At 34.0% G+C, this 9813-nt stretch overlaps 1 pseudogene across 1 annotated transcript; it reads right to left on the bottom strand.

Moving 5' to 3' along the window:
* Nucleotides 1-821: 821 nt before the first annotated feature.
* On the bottom strand, nucleotides 822-7826 carry LOC144837190 (uncharacterized; annotated as a pseudogene). Its single transcript, XR_013611445.1, has 7 exons — nucleotides 7629-7826; nucleotides 4085-5423; nucleotides 3256-3494; nucleotides 2867-2933; nucleotides 2321-2646; nucleotides 1740-2101; nucleotides 822-1613 (listed from the first exon to the last, which is right to left on the bottom strand). The product of XR_013611445.1 is annotated as an uncharacterized LOC144837190 (transcript).
* Between the last annotated feature and the right edge of the window lie 1987 nt (nucleotides 7827-9813).

Genomic DNA, 9813 nt, shown 5'->3' with positions numbered 1-9813 from the left:
TGTATGACTTTAAAATACAGCAACGCAATCTTTAGCAAGTTGGCGTCTGATCTTGGAATTGAGATTTCAAACAAACAAGATGCAACAAAACAACTTGAAAAAGAGTTCACACAAAAAGGACAGATGACGTCGTAATGGTCAACCGAAGTTCAGTACGCACCAGCAAGTAAGACATCGCAAAAGTATCAGGCGAAGCGACAACAATATGGAAGTAAAACAAAATGTTTCAACTGTGGAAAGTCATACCCACATGAGAACGGTAAGCAATCTTGTCCAGCCTATAGCAAGGAATGCCACAGATGTGGGAAAATGGGACATTTTGTTAAATTTTGTAAAAAGGAAAATATGTACATTTAAGTTTGTTGATCTACCCCCAAACGTATAAGGTATAAACAATGAGTGTGAAATGTATACATGTTTAACTTTTTTGTTGTTTTCATTATTGTAATTCTGTTCGTCTAAAATGTCCATTCCATGGCTTATATCCAGAGCAAATAAGAAAGCAAGTCTACTGTTTTTCATCTATACAACACATTGACCATACGTTAAAACTCAAATACTATATTTTACTAACAATTTGGCTAAATGCCAGGGAATCAAAATCTGACCGTCCAAAAAAATGTCCACTCCGACACCTCATAAACTACTATTAATTTTTATGTTAATAATACTAAAACTTGAATATTCATAGCACAAGTTATAAGCTGACATACTACAATAATAAACTGTACATATCATTTTCCTAAACCCAAGTATTAATTCACTATCACATACAGTTTAGAATAGGTGAAATTACGGGACCTGCTATTTATTTCACTAGTTTAATAGTGTAGACAGAGCTTTAGAAACAGTTTTTGTGTGCCACACCACAGCATGATTAAAAACGTAGACTTCGCCACAAGTCTAGTTGTTTTTATATAGCGTCACCAGCAGACATTATGACACTACGTATGCTAAAATGCCTCATTTTACAAAAAATTAACCGCTGTCCCTAATCTATAGACTATTATCTAAGTTTCAGTATTATTAAATTTAGACCTATTATCAGTGGTGTAACGCAGAGGCATGAGAATTCTAATTTAAACACCCTAAGTAGCCCTCCAACACTGGAGGCCATGGGTGCGTTTTTAGCCCTTTTTTTTAAATGCCTGTTTTCCCTCTGGGCACTGCTCAGGGACCCCTACAAATCCCGGGGCATGTGGGCTTAATAGCCAGTAAGCGCTCAAACCTGTTACACCACTGCCTATTATCCAAATACAATATATATATATATTTATATATATTTCTTTTATTCTGTAACACATATTTTCATACAATCATTGGCTAATGATTTCTGCTTTATATCCATGAGTGCACTATACAGTCCTCCCTTTTGTACATGTGTCCGTGTACTCATTTTTCCATTTCAGCATCATCTGTATTGCATGGTCTTCTTTTGAAGAGTACTCTTTCTCAATGTTTTTTATGTCGTTCTCAATTTGGTCCTCACCGCGTACCAAACAGGCTATCTTCTTCCAGTGCGTCTGGGTTAAAGGAGCGATACGATAAATCTGTCGATGAGTTAACTCTTCTCGACTTTGCTCGTTAAACAATGCTGGCATACGAGTAGTGGACTTTAACACAAAAAAATATATATATAAATAAACAACATTAGAAAACACAATAAAACAAGGAACCAAATAGAACATACCACCAAATGATTTGGATACATTCCCCAATCCATTCCCTAAAATACTTACTGTTGATGAAAAAGATGGTACATTTGCATAAAATGCTGACGTGTTTGGAGCGTTTCCTACAGACACCATGCTAGACATTCGGGCACTTGGTTGGCTACCAACAACCGTCGTATTTCCAGTAATCTGTGACGGGGTCGGTAATGGCGGTGAAGACCGAGAAAAAGATGGAGTGGAGCCATAAATTTGTGGTGAGCGTGGCGGTGTTCTTGGGGGAGTGTCACCTGGTGGACTGATCTGAAGGTTTTCAAGAAGTTCATCGTTGCTCGATTCTTGGTCGTAACGCATACGTTTTTTGGCGGTAGCTGCACATGTTGGGTGAGCACGCTTTCTGGAACGTCTGGTTACACCTCTACTAGTACTTGCTGTAGATATGAAAAACAGACTTTGTTGAGACGGTGTTTACACAGTTTATAAATACTTGTACTGTTCGAAATGTTATCAGTGTAAACATATATCATTCAACAAAGGCTAATGAATATATTGTTTGTTTCCATTATAACTATTATGCTGTAGAGGTCAAAATAGAGAAAAATGTGAAAACACTAAATTAAGATTTGATGCCATTTACAGTGGATACTTACGTTGATCTTCATCTAATGTACTGGTAGACCTAGCTGGTGAGCTTGCAGCTGAACTAGATTGAGATCGATAAAAGAATGACGGCCACCAGCTGGATGAAGCTGGTCGATTTTCAGACTCAAGTGAATAGTGTCCGAGCCGCAGCTTCCTTGCAACCTCACTCATTGTTTGAGAAAACAGCTCGTGCGTGCCACTTGTTGACGATATGATGCCACTAATTTCTTAAATGGATCTACTGATTGACTAAACTTGAAGATCTCCTGGTCTGTGAAACCCAATTCATGGCTCAATACCTTCCAGTTATCTTCGAATATTATGCCATGCATTTCTTTGGGAAAAAAGTATTGTAAAACAAATACGCATTATTTTTTTACTTAAGTTATAGCCACATTGACTAAAGGAGAATGTTAAAATCTTTTGCATAGCCCCAATGAAGCACAACCCTGTGTTAATCCGAGTCTCTGTGGATCAACATTGAACTGGAACTAGAGGTTAGTAATTAAATTGTGTCTGCCTGTTTTCTTTGAAATGATTTAGCTCTAACTTACCAGCTAATTCAACTAGAGGCTGCATTGACCAGGGGTCTTGGCTCGACTGGTCTGGCTCGTCTGAACTCTGAAACACCAATTGAGTCAATAGATTATTTATAAAACCGAGCTTTATGGAAATAGTATAGTTTAATGTCAGTGTCAAACAATTCCACTGAAAAACATCAAAACCTCAGCTAACTCAAGATTATAAGAGGAGGTACAATACTGTAAAAAGCTGAATCTATTATACAAATAATGAGTGTTTAGGAGTAGAATATCTTCATGAGTTAAGAAGTGCCTAACCACGAGGATGGATCGGAATAATGCATGGTACAGTACATGATACAGTATGTATTCAACCAATCAAATGGCCAGGATGCACTTAAGTATACATAATATAAACTAACCTTTATCAAATTAAACTGAAACAGTGATATTTCCGATCCATCTTCTTTCTTTTGAGTGACAAACACTTTGCCAAACACGCCTCTCGTAAGTTTTTCACCTTTAAACTTGCAGGCAAACTGTTTCTCAAACTCATTTCCATGAAAACTCTTTTCAATTTGAAAGAGGGAGGCATCTTCTCCAGTCCCAGTGTCTGCCTCAAAATATTCTGATTTTGCCAGTCTCACTTGTATGTCTCCACCTGTATTTAAACAAGGATAAAATGTATAATGATTGTTATATTTTATTTCATTCAGCAAAAGATTACATACAAATAAACAACACAATAAATGGAGTGGTGAATGAAAGAGTACAGTAGAGATACCACTACTGTATCAATAGAAATGTTCAGCTTCTAGAACATAACTCAAAAAAGCAGATGACATAAACAATATTTTGCACACAAATCAATTATTAAAATGATATACAATAAGTCAAGAATTAATAAAAATAAATATAATAAACAATTATAAGTAATTAATTAAAAAACAGGTATTTAGTTGTTTATTTATGTCTCCCCTTTTTTAATAATTAAAACTGAAAAATTACATTTTACTCTCTAACATTTGTAACAGGGAGGTTTCTACTTATTATAAGCTGTGTTTCAAAGATTCCCCTTTTCCATTCCTTTGTTTTTTTAATGACTATTTATGTATGTTTATGTTTTTGTGAATGGAAATAAAGAAATAAAGAAACAAACAAAGTTAATGTGTTAACTATTAGTCATGAGTTTACTAATATTTTACAACAACTGTAAAAGTGTTGCAGTCATACTCACATCAGTGTACTCACCCTGTTTTATTGTCACTGGTTTAATACTTCCTCCAATTCGTCGAGCATTTCCAAAATCTTGAAGCGTATTTGCCGCATTGTGGCAAACTACAAGAAGCGAAAATTTATCTTCCGAGTCTAGGTCCTTGACCGGCATAAATGCTTGGCATTTAAAATTAACATCGCGGTTCGACCAACTCCACGACAGACCCAGTCTACTTTGGTTTAGCTGTGAGGCCAGGCCATTAAAGGATCCAGCAAAGCCAGTAAAATGTGGCGTTGAGAAGATTACGTTATATATGCCATCACTAAATGTAATTTCAAAGTCAACATCTAATTCCCGCCATTTAGACGGTTTCGTTTCTAATGTCTCCGTTGACCAGATTGTCAATTCTGCTAGTGATCCTAAAGTCTGACAGATCTCTGGGTAATTTGGCAATGGTAACCTAATGGTGACAGGATCTGAATCGACAGAGTGGAACTTACAACCATGTGGTCCTAAAAAGACAACTGGTGTTGCTAAAGCATCGTCCTGATTCAAACCAATTCTGAGATTTTTAGGTAGATTAGAAAAGTACATGTTAGCCGAAGCAGTAATGTCTTTCTTAAGACATCCTTTTGGAAAGTTTACATAGAATGATGGTATCTCTGGAATTTGAAGACAGCCTCCATCCTCTACTGTAACGTAGTGTGAAACATGGATAGCAGAGTCTTTAACCAAAACAGTAAATAACGAAAAATGCTCTGCTTTAATCTCCACACAATTATTAAACACTTTGTAGTTTGTAACTGGCATCTGTAACCAGAACGGATCCTCATCTTCGCCGGTATCGCTATAAAAACAAACAACATTATCTTCACAAATGCTGCTTACAAAGAGTGGAAGCTTAATTCGGGCTGGCTTATCCGGATAAAAACAAGTCCGATGGGGAGTTAGCGACACAACATGACTGGCCAGTGAGGTATGCTCATCAACTTCAGGCTGGTAACGCACATCGGATAAAATGTTCATGGAGAATTCCGACTGCATATGATGATTCCGATTGTGGTCCGGAATAATCACTGCAGCATTGCGATATACAATAAATTTACAGCGATCTTCTAAGCGTCCTTCATAGTACACGTCATAATCTAAAAAAGGTTCTTTACAAAGAGGTCGTGAGCAAACGTCGCATAAATCAAAATTCAATTCCTCACCACACTCACTACCGTGGTCACCACTACAACTGTTGCCGCAATCATTTTCAAGTTTTAAAAAAAGCTCTGAACTCTGATTCTCTTGACTTGATCCTGAGCAAGAAACGTAGTCACTTGTTATGATAGTGTTAGCATCCCATCCTACAGCATGATGCCCTTTGCTCTGGACAAATGCAGGAACTACCTTCCGAAGACTTACATTTTTTAACTCATCGCATAAATTACTCTCAATTTCATAATCAATTAGGCATATAGACCTACTTTTTAAACTAATATTAAAATATTTCCACATAGTCTAGGACCTGGGTCAGATTTGTATGCATTTAATTTAGGAGAGAATATCTCAACTGTTATAGGATAATTTGACCCCAACGAACAACATGGAATGTGTGCCAAATTTGCTATCCGGGACGAACATGCCCAAAATCGGGGTCAAAGGTTAAAAATGTGTGGTTCTTATATCTCGACAACCACTTGTCGTACAGATTTGCTTTTGGTGTCAAATTGTTCAGAATATACATATTTATATTCGGTCTAACACAACTTTTAGCGAAAAAATGACTGAAAATGCTTTTAATGACATTTGACCCAAAAATGACCAAAAAACACATTTTCAGGTTAAATTATTCTTTAAAATGCCAATGGACAAACTGTATGGTATCAAATGAAAGCATACACAATATGCTACCCATTGCTACCCAACTTGTATTGAACATTTTTAATTATGAATCCAATTGTATGGAAAATGTGCATATTTTGATTATTTTTATACAAAAAATGAATATTTGGTAGCGTAATTGATAATTATGTTTTAGATTCAGTAAAAGCATTTCCGGTCATTTTTTCGTTAAAAGTTGTGTTAGACCAAATATAAATATGTGTATTCTAAACAATTTTACACCAAAAGAACTCTTGAATTATTTAATATTATAAATAAACCAAAATAACTTTACACTATTTAATATACTCATTTTAGTAAAAAAATAATAAAATATGCACATTTTTAACAAAATTAGCATCATAATTACAGATTTTTAATACAAGTTGGGTAGCAATGGATAGAATATTTTATGGGCTTTCATTTGATACCAAATAGTTTTTTCAAAAACTTAAATTATTTAATATTACCGGTATATAAATAAACATAACAAAAATGCTACCAAATATTCATTTTTTGTATAAAATAATCAAAATATGCACATTTTCCATATAATTAGCTTCATAATTAAAAATTTTCAATACAAGTTGGGTAGCAATGGGTAGCATATTGTGTACTATGCTTTCATTTGATACCATACAGTTTGTCCATTGGCATTTTAAAGAATAATTTAATCGAAAATGTGTTTTTTGGTCATTTTTGGGTCAAAGGTCAGTAAAAGCATTTCCGGTCATTTTTTCGCTAAACGTTGTGTTAGACCAAATATAAATATGTATATTCTAAACAATTTGATACCAAAAGAACTCTTGATTTATTTAATATTATAAATAAACCAAAATAACTATACACTATTTAATATACCCATTTTAGTAAAAAAATAATAAAATATGCACATTTTAAACAAAATTAGCATCATAATTACAGACTTTTAATACAAGTTGGGTAGCAATGGATAGAATATTTTATGGGCTTTCATTTGATACCAAATAGTTTTTTCAAACACTAAAATTATTTAATATTATATAAATAAACATAACAATTACGCTACCAAATATTCATTTTTTGTATAAAAATAATCAAAATATGCACATTATAATTAAAAATTTTCAATACAAGTTGGGTAGCAATGGGTAGCATATTGTGTATGCTTTCATTTGATACCATACAGTTTGTCCATTGGCATTTTAAAGAATAATTTAACCTGAAAATGTGTTTTTTGGTCATTTTTGGGTCAAAGGTCAGTAAAAGCATTTCCGGTCATTTTTTCGCTAAAAGTTGTGTTAGACCGAATATAAATATGTATATTTTGAACAATTTGACACCAAAAGCAAATCTTTACGACAAGCGGTTGTCGAGATATAAGAACCAAACATTTTTAACTTTTGACCCCGATTTTGGGCATGTTCGTCCCGGATAGCGAATTTGGCACACATTCCATGTTGTTCGTTGGGGTCAAATTGTCCTATAACAGTTGAGATATTCTCTCCTAAATTAAATGCATACAAATCTGACCCAGGTCCTAGACTAACAGTGCAGGCAACCCATTAATGTACACCTCATGTGGAATGTTTTCAAGTGGGTTTCTTGTAACATGGAATGATTTTAATTTTGGAAGTAGTAAGCTCTCTTTTGTTAGAGATTTCAATAAATGGCCTGAGAGATTAACAATTTCAAGTTTCTTTAGTTCAGTAAAACTTTTTGGAAGCTGACTAATAATGGTTTTGTGCTAGGTTGAGTGTGGTTAAGTTTTGGAAATGTTGGATCCCATCCGATAGCAAAACAAGGCAATTGTTTTGGGCAAACAACTGTTGAAGGTGAACCAATGAATACAAGCAGTCTGGCAACGTTTGGAAAATGTTGTAGCTGATGTCCAGCGTAGTGATGTGTACTGGACACAGCAGGTGCCATGTTGGCAGAGTGTTCAGATGTAGGTTACTCAACTGTAACCTTTTATCTTTGCTCTTTAAATTTTGTTTTGTCTTTAACTGTATCGCCTGCAACTGCCACAAATCTGGCATGTCATTTGGAGCCTAACAAAAAATATTTTTAACAATTACAGTCACGATATAATAATTAAGTGTATGTATACATTATAAATTAATTTGTGTATACAGTGCTGTATTTGCATTATATTTTTTTACAATATTTTATGTGATAGTATGTGGTTAAATGATGTTGGCCTAATAATACTAATTTGTGCTATAAAGTTTTCCATCATTATTAGAAGACATTAGTAAAATTGTTCATTCATAATAATCATATATTTAAAAACAAAGAAAAAATTGATATTTGTTTTTAAAATTCAATTTCATTTATATTCTAGGCCTAATTATATTTGCAATAATAAAATTGTAGAAAAAGATTGTAATGTAGAGCTTCTCTGAATTTTTCATTTATTAATTTGTTTTTAATCACAAATAAATATACAATATTTATATACAAAATTTGAAAGTTTGGCACAGCTAAAAAAATCCTTTCTTGTTGAATGTTGACTGCAAGATTTTAGGCCTACTAAAAGCCATAATATATGCCCTCCCAAGCTAGTAGGCTACCCTAGGCCTACTACAATAACATGTACTCTTTTGAAATTTACAGTATCATTTTATCCTTTTTGTCCTTACAGAAAAACATGCATATTTTTGGGGAAAACACTCATTGGAAAAACCACCACACTGACTTGAGGTTAAACCATCACACACCATTGAAAATGTTAAAGCCAAAATCCACGACCAAGAGAAGATTCCACCAAGTCAGGAAGGTTTATTTTATCCAAAGATAGAAGGCTCTTAAGGTAAGACGGACAGTAATGATTTAATTAGCAGTACTGACTGTGTATCATGTGAAACTACTATCAAATCGAAGTGGATAAATATTATGTTACATTGAAATGGAATATTACACAAACATTTGTTTAAGAATAATTTCTTCAAGGGGACAAAATCTGAATGAAATCATACCAGGAACGTCCAACCTTCTTGGCAGTACAGATTCACCAACTTCATTAGGAATTCATGCAACGATTCAACACAGTCAGGTAGGAGTATCATTTAGTTTTGAAAACTTACCTGAATGAAATAAAATTTCCAACAAATCTAGTCCTCAATAAAGAGAAACACCCCTCTAAAGTTAATAGAATTGGCCAAAGCCAAACACTAATGCACCTACTTCATCAGGAATTCATAAACCCGTTGGTACACTATAGTAAAAGAATTTTTTAGTCTTGAAACCATATCTGAATGACATAAAATGATACTATATCTATAATCTAAAACACCCTCCAAAGATAATAGAGTCGACCAAAGCCAAACACTGAGACATTGTCAGCTTTTTAAAAGGGCTGTAAGTCACTTTGTTTTTAAAACAATTCTAATTTGCAACAAAATGGTTTTTATTTAGAGAGTTATCAGAATGCGCAAAAGGATGCCGCGCAAAGCAATAAACTCCAAAAAAGTAAAGAAAGAATTTCCTGACACAGGTAATGATGCAAAGGAAATAAGTCGGGTAGAGAAAAATAATTTATTGGACAGCAAATCTATAAGTAAAAACTGAAAAGAAATAAATGTAGTAGAAGTTGAAGAGAACTCTAGCAAAGAAATTCTGTCCAAAGATACTAGTACAGAGAGTGATGCCATTTCTAAACTTCAGTCACATCAACTGAACCATAGCTCAAGCAAATTGATAATTATAAGTTCGGAAACTGAGGATGAAAATACACAGAATTTAGGGATCATCCTACTTCACCACACTCTTGCTATTACTACCAACCTCTTTCCTTAGACCTCTTTAAGGTGATCCCTTAGCTACATATGTACTATATTTGGTCAACCAATAGCAAATAATAAATTAGCCATTAGTAGTAAAATATCTCGTAGAAATGTTGGTATTATCAACGCTA

Source organism: Antedon bifida, chromosome 3 (genome assembly GCF_963402885.1).
Source record: "Antedon bifida chromosome 3, ecAntBifi1.1, whole genome shotgun sequence".
NCBI lineage: Eukaryota > Metazoa > Echinodermata > Crinoidea > Comatulida > Antedonidae > Antedon > Antedon bifida.
The sequence above is the reverse complement of the archived record's forward strand: the minus strand, read 5'-3'. Positions and strand labels throughout refer to the sequence as shown.